We start from the raw sequence: 15,282 nt of genomic DNA, 5'->3' as shown, positions 1-15,282 counted from the left end.
TACTCAAAGAACTGCATTTGTGCAACACTTGCAAGGAATTCAAAAACTAAAAAAGAAAAAAATATAACTGCATGTCTCAGACCTTCTTTAAGAAGTCTCTAAGGAACCCCAAGACAACAAAGGAAACAAAAATAAGAACACTGGAGGAAATATTAGTTCTCATACCTACAGCTACAACAAATAGTAACACAAAACAGCCCAATTCTAAGTCAGATAAACGTAATGCCTCACACTAAAGGCTTATTTACCTCAGTTACTTTTACCTAGTAAAACATGCAGAGCAATTTTTTTTTTTTTTTTTTTTTTGAAACAGGGTCTCACTCTGTCCCCCAGGCTGAAGGGCAGTGGTGCCATCTCAGCTCAATGCAACCTTTGCCTCCGGAGCTAAAGTGATCATCCTGCCTCAGCCCCTCAAGTAGCTGGGCCTACAGGCATGCACCACCATGCCTAGCTAATTTTTTTTTTTTTTTTTGCAGAGACAGGGTTTTACCATGTTGCCCACACTGGTTTTGAACTCCTGAACTCAAGCAATCCACCTGCTTCAGCCTCTCAAAGCGCTAGGATTACAGGCCTGAGCCACCATGCCCAGTCCATGCCCAGCTTTCAACAAAAAATTACAGAGTGTACTAGAGGACAAAAAAATACAGTTTGGGCCGGGTGCGGTGGCTTATACCTGTAATCCCAGCACTTTGGGAAACCGAGGCAGGAGGATTCAGCCCAGGAGTTTGAGACCAGCCTAGTCAACACAGCAAAACCCCAACTCTACAAAAAAACCACAAAAATTAGCCAGGTGTGGTGGTACGTGCCTATAGTCTCACCTACTTGGGAGGCTGAGGTTGGAGGATTGCTTAAGCCCAGGAGTTTGAGATTGTAGCAAGCCATGATTGTGCCACCGTACTCCAGCCTGGGTGACAACAATTAAAAAAAAAATTTTTTTTAAAGGGCCGGGCATGATGGCTCACGCCTGTAATCCCAGCACTTTGGGAAGCCGAGGCAGGTGGATCACCTGAGGTCAGGAGACCAGCCTGACCAACATGGTGAAATCCCATCTCTACTAAATACAAAACGAACACTCAGGTGTGGTGGTGCGTGCCTGTAGTCCCAGCTACTCGGGAGGCTGAGGCAGGAAAATGGCATGAATCTGGGAGGCAGAGCTTGCAGTGAGCAGAGATTGTGCCACTACACTCCAGCCTGGGCAACAGGGCGAGACTCCGTCTCCAAAAAAAAAAAAAAAAGAGAAGACAGCAGGGCTGAGTGCAATGGCTTATGCATGTAATCTCAGCACTCTGGGAGGCTGAGGCAGGCGGACTGCTTGAGCTTAGTTCGAGACTAGCCTGGGCAACGTGGTGAAATCCTGTCTCTACTTAAAAAGAAAAAGAAACAAAAATTATTTAGGCGTGGTGTTGTATACCTGTAGTCCCAGCTACTCAGGAGGGTGAGGTGGGAGGATTCCTAGAGCCTGGAAGGCAGGGGGTGCAGTGAGCTGAAGTTGTACCACTGCACTCCAGTGTGGGTGACAGAGTGAGACACTATCTAAAAAAAAAATTACAAAAATAAATAAATAAATAAATAAAGAGAGGCGAGTGGATCACCTGAGGTCAGGAGTTTGAGATTAGCCTGGCCAACATGGTGAAATTCCATCTCTACTAAATTAGGCAGGTGTGGTGGCACATGCCTGTAATCCCAGCTACTTGCAGGGCTGAGGTGGGAGAATCACTTGAACCTGGGAGGCGGAGGTTGCAGTGAGCCGAGATCATGCTACTGCACTCCAGCTTGGGTGACAGAGGGAGACTCCATCTCGAGAGAAAAAAAAAAAAAAGAAAAAAACAGAGAGAAAGAGAATACAGCAGGTCCCTGGATAACATCATTTCCTTATAACATTTATGAGGAGAAAAAAAAATTCCCACACAGGCTGCTGTCTAATGTGGAGCTTGCCATGTTCTCCCCATGTCTTTGTGGGTTTTCTCTGGGTACTCAGGTTTCTTCCCAAATTCCAAAGATAAACATGTCAGATTAACTGGCATGGTTAAACTGTACCAGCATGAGTGAGAGTGGGTGTGTGTGTGAGTGCGCCTGGTAAAAGGATGTTGGGAATAAGATTATTTCCAGGATGCCAAAGAATTAATCCATCATTTACTTGCTAATTGCAAAGAGAGTAAAATGTACCTTTACAAAGAAATCTTGTTCCTACCTTAATCAAATGATTAAACAAGTGACCAAGCAGCACTAACAATGAGACAATCTGGTATTACACATGTACTAACATGATTCAATATGATTCAATATGAAGTACACAACATCACTTGGGGTCTTCTTACCAAAATGTTTAACCTGAAGCTAATCAAACCTTTACACCTAAACTTGGAATCAGAGACATGAGGATTTTCAGTATTAATGAGATGAGAAAAAAAGAAACGTATGTGGAGGGGTTAACAATCATAAATTTTAAAAGACCCAAGAATACATAATTATATACAATCTGTGAAATTTACATAGATAAGACTTTTTTTTTAAGTTAACTGAAAAGTAAGTTTGGTGTTTTTTTGGAGACAGGGTCTTACTCTGTCACCCAGGCTGGACTGCAGAGGCTGCAGTGAGCCATGATCATGGCACTGTACCTACTGGGTTCAAGCAATCCTCCCACCTCGGCTGCCCAAGTAGCTGGGACACAGCCACAATGCCACCACATCCAATTATTTTTTTCTATGTTTTGTTGAGATGGGCTTTTGTCATGTTGCCCGGACTGGTCTCAAACTCCTGGGCTCAACTTATCCTCCTGCCTCAGCCTCCTAAAGTGCAAGGATTACCAGAGTGAGCCACCATGCCCAACCAAAATAATATTATTTTTAAGAGGTGCATGCTCAAGTTTTTGGTAGTAAATTATATTCATGAGAGCAACATGATCTTAGCTAGTGGGGATACAAGTGTACTGTCTTTTTGACTTTTCTCTTCAAAATTTTCTAGATAAACAATTAAAAGGTGGCTGGGTGTGGTGGTTCATGCCTATAATCCCAGCACTGTGGGTGGCCGAGGCAGGTAGATGGCCTGAGCCCAGGAATTCAAGATCAGCCTGGGCAACATGGTGAAACCTCACCTCTACAAAAAAATATGAAAATTATCAGAGCGTGGTGGGATGTGCCTATAGTCCCAGCTACTCAGGAGGCTGAGGTAGGAAGATCACTTAAGACCAGGAGTTTGAGGCTGCAGTGAGCTGTGATTGAGCCACTGCACTCCAGCCTGGGTGACAGAGGATCTCCCAAATAATTATAATTTCTCTTCAGCTCCCTATTCAACTCTAGCCCCACACTACAATAATCTCTTGCTTAAACTACCTAAAAAGGTTTCCTAAATGATCCTGAGTTCATTCTTGCCCCTTTACCCTCTACATGGCGAGTTGTCTGGTCAATTTTATTTTTTCCTTCTTCCCTACTAAAGAAACTCTCATTTTAATTGAGGAGTACTATACTCAGCTAAAGAAGATTTCCTAGCCTCCCTTAAACCAAGAAGAGGTTATGATATGCAGTTTTGGTTAAAAAAATAAAAACAGTTGTAGGACAGTCCAACAGGAAAAGAAAAAAAAAAGTAAAAGAAAAGTTGGCCAGGCAGTGGCTCATGCCTGTAATCTCAGCACTTTAGGAAGCCAAGGCAGGAAAATCACTTGAGGCCAGGAGTTCAAGACCAGCCTGGGTAACATGGCAAAATTCAGTCTCTACAAATAATTTAACAATAATTAACCGGGCACAGTGATGTCTACCTGTCGTACTAGCTACTCGGAAGGCTGAAGCAGGAGAATCACTTGAGCCCTGGAGTTCAGGGTTACAGTGAGCTATGATCACACCACTGCACTCCAGCCTGGGCAACAAAGTGAGATCTAGTCTCTAACAAATACAAACATTATACATAAGAAAAAACAGTAAAATGGTTTTCCATTATTCATTGTATAATGATTATTAGCTATCTATACGTGTACAGAGTTGATCATAGTCACTCTAATTTATCCCAAGAAACTCTTTCCCTGAGGCTAGAATACCCAACTTCCATACGTCCCCTTACTTAAAGTCAACAAATACACTTATTAGCTGTTCAATTTCTCACTGCCTTACTGAGCCATAATTTATTCCATAATAGCAAGGATCATGTCCATTTTATTAACATAGGTGGCATTCAGTAAGTATCTGAATAAATAAAAAATGTAAAGTTACACTAAAGAATTGAACCACAGATGATGTCATATATACTAAACAGATGCCCAATGAGATCTTCAAAGGGGAAAACTACAAAAAAAAAAAAAAAAAAAAAAATGATTCCCTTCCCACTATCTTGTTTCCCAGTTTTGGGCTTGGACATTCCATCACCCTAATTCAAGACCTGACTACATTATTAACATAACTTATATGGAACAGAAATCCAGCTTTACCTGCAGGCCACATTTATCAACATATTCAACTCTTCCTAGTCCCAGAAGCAGGATGAAACTTTCACAATGGTTGGGGATGAGCTCCCTAGAGTTTAGGAATATCCTTAAACTCATTCAGGAAAACAAGTGCCTCCTGCTTAGCAGGCAATGTGCTAAGCAATGGGGAATGGAAGATCGGTGAGAAAGAACTCTGCTCTCAATGACTCACATTCACAGTTCCTATGGGCAGATGGAAAGAAAGCAACTAACAATATAAATGCCTAAAATTTCATCCAACACTCAATGACCACTCAGTATGTATCACTTTCAGAGATATACACTCAAAATTCTCACACATGTACACCATCAAGAAACTGGAAATAACTGAATGTCTAATAGACAAGAGGCAAAAACTGCTATATTCTATACAACAAAAACTAAATCACTACAGTGATTTAAGAAAAAGCATAAAATGTTTTATTATCAGCTCGCTGAAAAGCAACAGCATCGGACAACCCACAGTTGGGTATGACAAAACCAAGTAAGGTGGTTCACTTGAAACAAGCCTAAAAGCAAGACAACCAGTTAATTGAGAGAAAAGAGTACATAGACTAGCCAGTCCTACATTTCTAATCACTAGAAAAATCCATAATCACACATTTGCTAAAAGTAACAAAAGCCTGCCCCAAACCTATGCTAAGAGCACTTTTAGCAGCAGCTCCTCAAAATTAGATACCTATCAAAGACTTTTTTGGTGTGCTAATTTAAATTACTAAGGCTTCTACATTCTAGGTACCCTACAAGCTGCTAAAGAGAAAAAAATGAGTCTGAGTCCTTAAGGAGCTTAATCTATCAGGAATAGAAGGACATATGCACAATTATCAATAATAAGATAACTGCACTCATGAAGTCTGACTGACAATGAAAAACAGAAGGAAACTTTGGCTTCAAGAAAGGCTTATCAGGGGTGGCATTTTAGGATAAGTAGGTTTCGAAAGGCAAAAAAAAAAGATAAGGGCTTATTCCACACAGATGAAACAACTAAATAGCAAGCAATTTTGTATTGCTGAAGGTTTGAGGGAGAGTGAAAGTCTGAGGTATGTGTAGGAATGCAAGTGTGTATCTGTGACTTGACAGGAAATAGGTCAGGAAAGGCAGGTCAGAACAATAGTATAAAGGTTTTGACTTTATCCCCATAGGCAGTAGAGAACCTAACAGAGAATGATATAAGATCGTATTTTTAAAATTAAATCCAGTGGCATAGCACCATTAGGGTTGACTAGAAAAGCTGGGAGAGGCTGGGCGCGGTGGCTCACGCCTGTAATCCCAGCACTTTGGGAGGCAGAGGTGGGCGGATCACAAGGTCAGGAGTTCAAGACAGCCTGACCAACGTGGTGAAACCCTGTCTGTACTAAAAATACAAAAATTAGCCGGGCGTGGTGACATGCGTCCGTAATCCCAGCTACTGAGGAGGCTGAGGCAGAATTGCTTGAACACGGGAGATGGAGTTTGCAATGAGCTGAGAGCGCGCCACTGCTCTCCAGCCTGGGCGATAAAGTGAGAGTCCATCTTAAAAAAAAAAAAAAAAAGAAAGAAAGAAAAGAAAAGCTGAGAGAGACTGAAGGCAGAAAAATAAGTGTACATAAGCAAACTTTTATTCTATTTTATTCTTTAAAGACAGGGTCTCAGCTCTGTAAAGTGCAGTGGCAAAGTCAAGGTTCACTGCAGCCTCGATCTCCCAGGCTTAAGGGATCCTCCCACCTCAGCATCCAGGGCAGTTAGGACTATTGATGTGCAGCACCCACTCCAGGCCTTTTTTTTTTTTTTTTTTTTGAGATGGAGTCTCACCCTGCCTCCCAGGCTGGAGTGCAGTGGCACGATCTTGGCTCACTGCAACCTCCGCCTCCTGGGTTCAAGTGATTCTCCTGTCTCAGCTTCACAAGTAGCTAAGATTACAGGTGCACGCTGCTGTGCCCTACTAATTTTTTGTATTTTAGTAGAGACGGGGTTTCACTGTGTTGCCCAGGCTGGTCTCGAATTCCTGAACTCAGGCAATCCACCTGCCTTGGTCTCCCAAAGTGCTAGGATTACAGGCTTGAGCCACTGTGTCTGGCCTCATTTTTTAAATATTCTGTAGAAACAGGGTCTCACTATGTTGCCCAGATCGGTCTTAAACTCCTGGGCTCAAGCAATCTTCCTGCCTCAGCTGTCCAAAATGCTGAGATTACAGGCTTAAGCCACTGCAAGTAGCCAGGAAACGTTTAATACAAATAGTCCATCTGGGCTGGGCACAGTGGCTCATGCCTGTAATCCCAGCACTCTGGGCGGCTAAGGCGCATTAATCACTTGAGCCTAGGAGTTCGAGACCAGCCTGGGCAATATGGCAAAACCCTGTCTCCACAAAAAGTAAAAAAAAATCAGCCAGGCATGGTGACAAATGCCTGTAATGCCAGCTACTTGGGAGGCTGTGGTGGGAGGATCACTTAAGCCCAGTAGGTCAAGACTGCGGCGTGAGCTGTGATCACACCACGGCACCCCAGCCTGGGTGACAGATTGACTGATAGATAGATAGATAGATAGATAGATAGATAGATAGATAGATAGACAGACAGACAGACAGACAGATAGATGAATACCATATTTCAAATAAATAGTCCATCCTGAGATATAAAAACCTGACCTACGGTATTAACAAAAGGAATAAAAAAGAGAAAACAAACATTCCAAAGACAAGTGGAGAATGAAAGGTAAATCAGTGACAATATTTTATAAAGGATAGTAACAGAGGTTGAAGGAAAATCAGAAAAGAGCAGTGTCAGAGCAACCAAAGGAGGAGAGTTCTAAGATGGAAACAGAAATGCTGAAGGAACATGTACAAAATAGACGATCACGAGAACTTACTCTGTATTCGATAATTGGGAAGGTACTGCCTGAAGGAACAGTTTCAATATGACATGGTAGAGAGAGAAACCTGAGTACAGAAGTTAAGAAAATGAATTAACTTTTAAGAACCAAATATAGAAGAATATCTTTAAAAAAAATAATAAAATAAAATAACGGGTCCTCCGGCACAGCATCTCCAGAGCAGGAGGTCAGGTCAACCAGCGACCTGGGTCCGAGAATGCCTTTATTAATATCAAAGTAGGAAAAGACTTCTTAAAATGCAAAAAATGCACCATGTAGGAAAAGATAAAATCTGACTACCTTAAAATTAAACTTCTGTAAGACAAAAAGGAGAACAATAAGTAAAATACGCCAGAAAAAATTTGACTACTTTAAAATTAAACTGGGCCAGGCACAGTGGGTGACACCTGTAATCCCAGCACTTTGGAAGGCTGAGGCGGGTGGATCACTTGAGATCAGGAGTTGGAGACCAGCCTGGCCAACATGGTGAAAAACCCCATCTCTACTAAAAATACAAAAAAGTAGACAGGCATGGTGGCCCACACCTATAATCTCAGCACTTTGGGAGGCTGAGTTGGGATGATCCCTTGAGCCCAAGAGTTCAAGATCAGCCTGGGTAACATAGGGAGATTCCCATCTCTACAAAATTTTTTTAAAAAATTAGCCAAGAGTGGTGGCTCATGCCTGTAGTCCCAGCTACTCAGAAAGCTGGGCTATCACTTAAGCCCAGGAGTTCCGGGCTGCAGAGAGCCATTATCGCACCATTGCTCTCCATCCTGGGTAACAGTGTGAGACCTGTCTCTTAAAAATTAAACTTCTGGGCCAAGTGCAGTACCTCACACCTGTAATCCCAGCACTTAAGGAGGCTGAGGTGGGCACATCACGAGGTCAGGAGATCGAGACCATCCTGGCCAACATGGTGAAACCCCGTCTCTACTAAAAATACAAAAAAAAAAAAAATTAGCTGGGGGTAGTGGCATGTGCCTGTAATCCCAGCTACTCAGGAGGTTGAGGCAGGAGAATCACTTGAACCAGGGAGTCGGAGGTTGCAGTGAGCCGAGATCGTGCTACCGCATTGCAGCCTGGCAACAGAGCGAGACTCTGTCTCAAAAAAATAAATAAATAAAAATAAAAAATAAACTTCTAAAAGACAAGGAAGACAGTTAAATGAAATAAACTAGTCACAAAAGGACAAATAATGTGCTCAGAGGGTAATTCTGCATAAGCCAACTCAAAAAGCTGTACAAAAAACAAGCAGCAGTGTCCCAGGAGCCCTATTCTGACAGCCGTGCATGACATAACCCTTGAGGGCTTGGTCTACCCAAGTGAAATTGTGGGCGAGAGAAACTGGATGGCAGGCAGCTCATAAAGATTCACTTAGACAAAGCACAGCAGAACAATGTTGAAAACAAGGCTAAAACTTTTTCTGGTGTTTGTAAGAAGCACAGGGGTTTGATGGCTGCAGTGGCTCATGCATATAATCCCACAACTTTGGGAAGCAGAAGCAGGAGCATCACTTGAGTTTGACATCAGCCTGGGCTGAGACCTCATCTCTACAAAAAATACAAAGATTAGTCAGCCATGGTGGCGTACCTGTAGTCCCAACTACTTGGAAGGATGAGGTGGGAAGATCACTTGAGCCCAGGAGGTTAAGGTTGCAGCAGTGAGCCATGATTGCACCACTGCACTCTAGTCTGAGCAATAATAGAGCAAGACTCTCTCTCAAAAAAAAAAAGAGAAGCTGCTCATGGGCAAGAATGTTATTTTTAACTTCCAGAGTTTCCGTTTTAAACAAAAATGAAGAAAGTATACTCAGAGTTTTTTTTTGTTTTTTTTTTTAAAGGGACAAATAATGAATGATAGAGCAGTCACACAGATTGAGATACAAAGTAGAATGGTGACTGCCAGAAGTTGGGTGGTAGTGGACTAGGGAGTTAGTAATATTGGGTACAGAGTTTCAGTTTTGCAAGATGAAAAGTTCTGGAGATGGACGGTGGTGATAGGTACACAATGTCCTTAATGCCACTGAACATTTAAAATGGTTAAGATGATAAATTTTATGTGTATTTTACATTTTTTAAAAAAAGCATTAAAAAGATAAGCCAAAATTAAAAATCAAGCCACATAATGTAAGACAGACAATATCATATAAATAACATAAAGAATTCCTACAAATCTGGCCGGGCGCAGTGGCTCACACCTGTAATCCCAGCACTCTGGGAAGCCGACATGGGCGGACTACCTGAGGTCAGAAAGAGACCAGCCGGACTAACAAAGCGAAACCCTGACTCCAGAGCAAGACTCTAGCCTTACTCCAGAGCAAGAACTGTCTCAAAAAAAAAAAAAAAAAAATTCCTACAGATCAAGGAGAAAACTACAAACCACCTATTTTTTTTTTTTCGAGATGAAATTTCACTCTTGTTGCCCAGGCCAAAACACCCAATTTTTAAAACAGCAGTTAAAGAATATAAACACGGCCAGGCATGGTGGCTCACGTCTGTAATCCCAGCACTTTGGGAAGCTGAGGCAGGCGGATCACCTGAGGTCAGGAGTTTGAGACCAGTGTGACCAGTATGGCAAAACCCATCTCTACTAAAAAGACAAAATTACCCAGGCTTTGTGGGGCATGCCTGTAATTCCAGCTACTTGGCAGGCTGAGGCAGGGCAATTGCTTGAACCCAGGAGGCAGAGGTTGCAGTGAGCCAAGACTGCACGCCACTGCACTCCAGTCTGGGCGACAGAGCGAGACTCCGTCTCATCTTAAAAAAAAACAAAAAAAAAACTAAACACTAAATTTACAAAAGTCTAATGGCCAATAAACACAAAATATGCTTAATATCTCTACTGACTAGGGAAGTAAAAATTAGAATAAACCACCATTTCACATTCATCATAGTGACAAAAACCTAAGTCTTAAAAATGTAGGCCGGGCGCAGTGGCTCACGCCTGTAATCCCAGCACTTTGGGGAGGCCGAGGCGGGCAGATCTCAAAGTCAGGAAAGTGAGACCATCCTGGCTAACACGGAGAAACCCCGTCTTTAAAAACCAAACACAAGGCCGGGCGCGGTGGCTCAAGCCTGTAATCCCAGCACTTTGGGAGGCCGAGACGGGCGGATCACGAGGTCAGGAGATCGAGACCATCCTGGCTAACACGGTGAAACCCCATCTCTACTAAAAAACACAAAAAACCAGCCGGGCGAGGTGGCGGGCGCCTGTAGTCCCAGTTACTCGGGAGGCTGAGGCTGGAGAATGACGTGAACCCGGGAGGCGGAGCTCGCAGTGAGCTGAGATCCGGCCACTGCACTCCAGCCTGGGTGACAGAGCGAGACTCCGTCTCAAAAAAAAAAACACACACACACACACACAAAATTGGCCGGGCGTGGTGACGGGTGCCTGTGGTCCCAGCTACTTGGTAGGCTGAGGCAGGAGAATGGCGTGAACCCGGGAGGCGGAGCTTGCAGTGAGCTGAGATCGCAACACTGCACTCGAGCCTGGGCGATGGAGCCAGACTCAGTATAATGTAGTCAGCACTATTGCACTCCAGCCTGGGCAAGAGTGAGACTCCATCTCCAAAAAAACAGGGGGGTTCTAGTAACTACTTTTTTTCCCCCCTTTTTTCCGGAGATAGTCTTACAAAAAATAGTGACTGTTTTTTTTTTTTTTTTTGAGACAGAGTCTCCCTCTGTTGCCCAGGATGGGCATGCACCACCACGCCTGGCTAATTTTTTGTTTTTTTTTTTTTTTTTTTTTTTTTTGAGACGGAGTCTCGCTCTGTCGCCCAGGCTGGAGTGCAGTGGCCAGATCTCAGCTCATTGCAAGCTCCGCCTCCCGGGTTTACGCCATTCTCCTGCCTCAGCCTCCCGAGTAGCTGGGACTACAGGCGCTCGCCACCTCGCCCGGCTAGTTTTTTTGTATTTTTAGTAGAGACGGGGTTTCACCATGTTAGCCAGGATGGTCTCGATCTCCTGACCTTGTGATCCGCCCGTCTCGGCCTCCCAAAGTGCTGGGATTACAGGCTTGAGCCACCGCGCCCGGCAATTTTTTGTATTTTTAGTAGAGACCGGGTTTCTCCGTGGTGGTCAGGCTGGTCTGGAACTCCTGACCTCAGGTGATCCGCCCGCTTCTGCCTCCCAAAGTGCTGGGATTACAGGAGTAAGCCACCGCACCCGGCCAGAACTCTTTTAGTGGGAATGTAAATTGATTCAATCATCTGGAGAACAATGAAGCAAAATCCAGTCACGCAGAAGCTGAAAATATGCTCAGATCTTGCAATTCTACTTCCAAGAAAAACTCTTATATGTCCCCCCAAAAACTGTAAAAATGTACAGTACATCCTTTTATCTAAAAGTTGGAATTAAATGCCATCAATAGAAAAATTAACTTTAAAAACTGACATGGAATACAATATAAAGAACTAGCACAACATGCACTATCACAGATCTTTAAAAAATAATGCTAAGAGAAAAAGTTTCCAAGAGATGCACATTACAATCATCTATAAAAACTTTTTTTAAAAAAAACTTCTAAAAAAAGCAAAAAGTATTTCATTTTTAAATTCAGGAGATACTATCTTTAACAGTAAAAACAAAATATGAAGGGGGAGAATATACACTAGCTTCACATAGCAGATACTCCTAGAAAGAAAAAATGGAATAAGAAAAAAGTTATCCAATGAGCTCTACCTCTATATTTTACTGTATTTGGGTAGAGGCAATTTAGCCCACAGTATGAGAAGATTACAATCTGTTAAATATGGACCACAGATATAAAGATGTTCATGTATTACTTTTAAAACTTCTAAATATAAAGTATTTCATAGTTTCAAAAAAATCTTCAAAAATGTAGGGAGCAAGCAGCAGATATGAGTGTAACTCTTTCCACCAAAACCACCAATATTTTGGAGGCAGACACCTGGTTTCAAACCTCTGTCCCACCAGCAAGTCATTGATACTGAGGAAGCTACTTAATTTCTTCCCAGCTGCAACTGTTGGATCTGTGAAACAAGAATACTATCAATCTCATACAGCTGCCATATATAAAAAATGTGAGACAGGCAGGGTGCAGTAGCTCATGCCTGTAATCCCAGGACTTTGGGAGGCTGAGGCAGGAGGACTGCTTGAGTCCAGGAGTCTGACACTGGCTTGAGCAATATAGTGAGACCCTCAACTCCACAAAATATTTAAAAAAAGAAAATTTAGCCAAGTGTGGTGGCTACTAGGAAGGCTGAGGCAGGAGGATCACTTGAGTCTAGGAGTTCAAGGTTACAGCGAGCTATAAGGTCTTGCTTTGCTGCCACTGCACTCCAACTTGGGCAACAGAGCAAGACCTTGTGTCTTAAAATCAATCAATCAATCAGACAGTAGGCATTCAACTGTAGGCAGTTATTCTAAATTTGGAGTAAAAGCAAAGAACTAAAGGGAAGAGAAAGGAAAAAAGGGTTTTGCAGTGGTGTTAACAATTAATTGATCATAACCAGTTACAGACTTTTTTCCTTTTCCATTTCCACTGCTTCGTTGGACTAGCCTTAAAAAAATAAAAAATTTTTTAAAAAGCATTTTCAGTGAAATAAAGTTCTCCCACCTTTTCAGATTTACATAAGAGAATAACATGGATGTCAGATGAATGAGACCACTTATTTTCTGGTTCCCAAAGCCCACTGAAGAAGAGATTTGCAAAGGGATCCAAGATTATATACCATAGGATTAGAATCTAGATTCTTTGCTCTAGTTTCAGGAAACCAGAGCCATGTCAAGAAATCCAAAATAATCCCATTATCTCTATATCATTTGAGAGTTTCCCAAATAAACTTTTTCATTCAGGAAGGTAACATTTTAACACAAACTTTTCTCCAATTTATAACCGTCTCCTAAAGAAAGATTAAATAAATCACATCTGGAGAACAGAGCCCACATATATTCCTCTGTATTAATATATCCCCTCTTATCCACAGGGGACACACTCCAAGATCCCTATTGGATGCTTGAAACCACGGATAGTACTGACCCTATACGTTTTTTCCTATATGTACATAACTATGATAAGGTTTAATTTATAAATTAAACACAGTAAGAGATTAACAATAATAGAATAATTATAACAATATACTGTAATAAAAATTATGTGAATGTGCTCTCTCAAATACCTTATTGTACTATACTCACTTATTTTTGGACGATGGTTGACAGTGGGTAACTGAAACTGCAGAGAATGAAACTGCAGATAAGGGTGGACTACTTGGCTACCAGCCCCATGGATTATTTGCACACAGGTGACAAAGAAACACTATTAGAAGTACCATAGCCCTCATATTGAGCTTTTCTTGAGGCATATTTACATCCAGTAATCACTAAACCATTGAACAATACCTTTATAATTCAAGAACAATAAGCACAACAGAATATGAAAACATAGCTACTTCTGACATCTAACAGCTATCTGTTTAATTATGTCCCAAGGTTATTCTAAGCACTGTAAAGACACTCTTAATCTTCCCACAGTTTTTACAGATAAAGATAATCGAGATACAGAGCCAGTACTTCAGGTTTTAAGAAGAAAAGCCAGGACTCAAAGCAAATCTAATTATAAAGCCCATGCTCTTAATTACTAAGCTAACTTCACTAAATTATGCTTCAGGAGTTAAAAATCTCTACCTCCTTGGCAAGTTTAAGTTCTCATACTAAGAGGGGGAAAAGAAAAGACACATTTAAATAATACTGCATTGTTATCTCCTTCTGTAAAGTTGTATTAGCAGTCAGCTTTTACACTATCGTTTATGAAAAGGATATTCCCACAAACCAACTACTTATTATGACTAAACTGGTATGCAAAAAGCCTGGGTTCAACCATTAACCAGCTGTTTCTCTGAGGAACAATCAACCTCCTTGGGCCTCAGTTTCCTGATTTTATAGATGAGGAGTTTGGCCTAGATCTATTTCAGCACTGAAATTCAATACATTTTAGTACATTTTCTAAGACACTATATTTTTCTTAACAGATTTTGAACAGCATCTTTTGAAAACTTTCCAACTTAAAATACGTAACATATACTCACATCTGTTCTTTTACTCAAACATACTCAAAACTAATCTGTTATTAGAAGTCAGGAAAGTAACTAGAAAGGAAGGAGGATTCCTATGGTACTGGGAAGGGTCTGTTTCTTGATTTGGATGCCAGTCACACTTTATTATGTACACGTTTTACTTTAATATGAAAAAGGGTGGTTTTCCTCCCCAAAAGGTAACTATGAAGAAAGTTAAGAACATGATCTAACTCTACAACTATGTTTGAGTATATAAGAGCTGTGCAACCTTTCTGTTCTACATATGTAAATGTGTTTCTTGAATAAGTGCATCAATAATCTCTTTGTTCCATAGTTCCAATTCATGTGCCTAGAGAAAAGTTTATTTACTTAAGAATTTCAGCCAGGCGTGGTGGCTCACACCTGCAATCCCAACACTTTGGGAGGCCAACGCTGGCAGATCATCTGAGTTCGGGAGTTCAAGAACAGCCTGATCGACCACCATGGAGAAACTCGGTCTCTACTAAAAATACAAAATTAGCTGAGCTTGGTGGTGCATGCCTGTAATCCCAGCTACTCAGGAGGCTGAGGCAGGAGAATCGCTTGAACCCAGGAGACAGAGGTTGCAATGAGCCGAGATTGCACCACTGCACTCCAGCCTGGGCAACAAGAGCAAAACTCTGTCTCGGGGGGGAAAAAAAAAGAATCGCAATGTAACCACAATTCCTTTGGGACTGTATCCTGAAATTTGAGGTCAGTCTTAACTTTCCTCAGCTCAAGAAGGCTGGGTGAGGTGGCTCATGCCTATAATCCCAAAACGTTGGGAAGCTGAGGCAGAAGGACTGTGTGAAGCCAGGAGTTCAAGACCAGCCTGGGCAACATAGTGAGACCCCATCTCTACAAAAAGTAAAAACTAGCTGGGTGTGGCAGCACGTACCTGTAGACCCAGCTACTTGGGAGGCTG

The 15,282-nt window shown here is 41.9% G+C and overlaps 1 protein-coding gene across 3 annotated transcripts in view; it reads right to left on the bottom strand.

The window, feature by feature from the left end:
- The window catches only part of UBE2K (ubiquitin conjugating enzyme E2 K), an 86,245-nt gene that overhangs the window by 61,268 nt on the left and 9,695 nt on the right, over positions 1-15,282 (bottom strand). The window contains exon 1 of one of the 3 annotated variants that reach the window (XM_078001611.1): positions 7,298-7,361. The gene's annotated coding sequence lies outside the window, so the exon portion shown is untranslated. 3 annotated transcript variants of the gene reach the window in all.

The sequence above is a fragment of the Macaca mulatta genome, chromosome 5, assembly GCF_049350105.2.
Source record: "Macaca mulatta isolate MMU2019108-1 chromosome 5, T2T-MMU8v2.0, whole genome shotgun sequence".
Classification (NCBI taxonomy): Eukaryota; Metazoa; Chordata; class Mammalia; order Primates; family Cercopithecidae; genus Macaca; species Macaca mulatta.
This window is presented reverse-complemented; position numbering and strand designations above follow the sequence as displayed.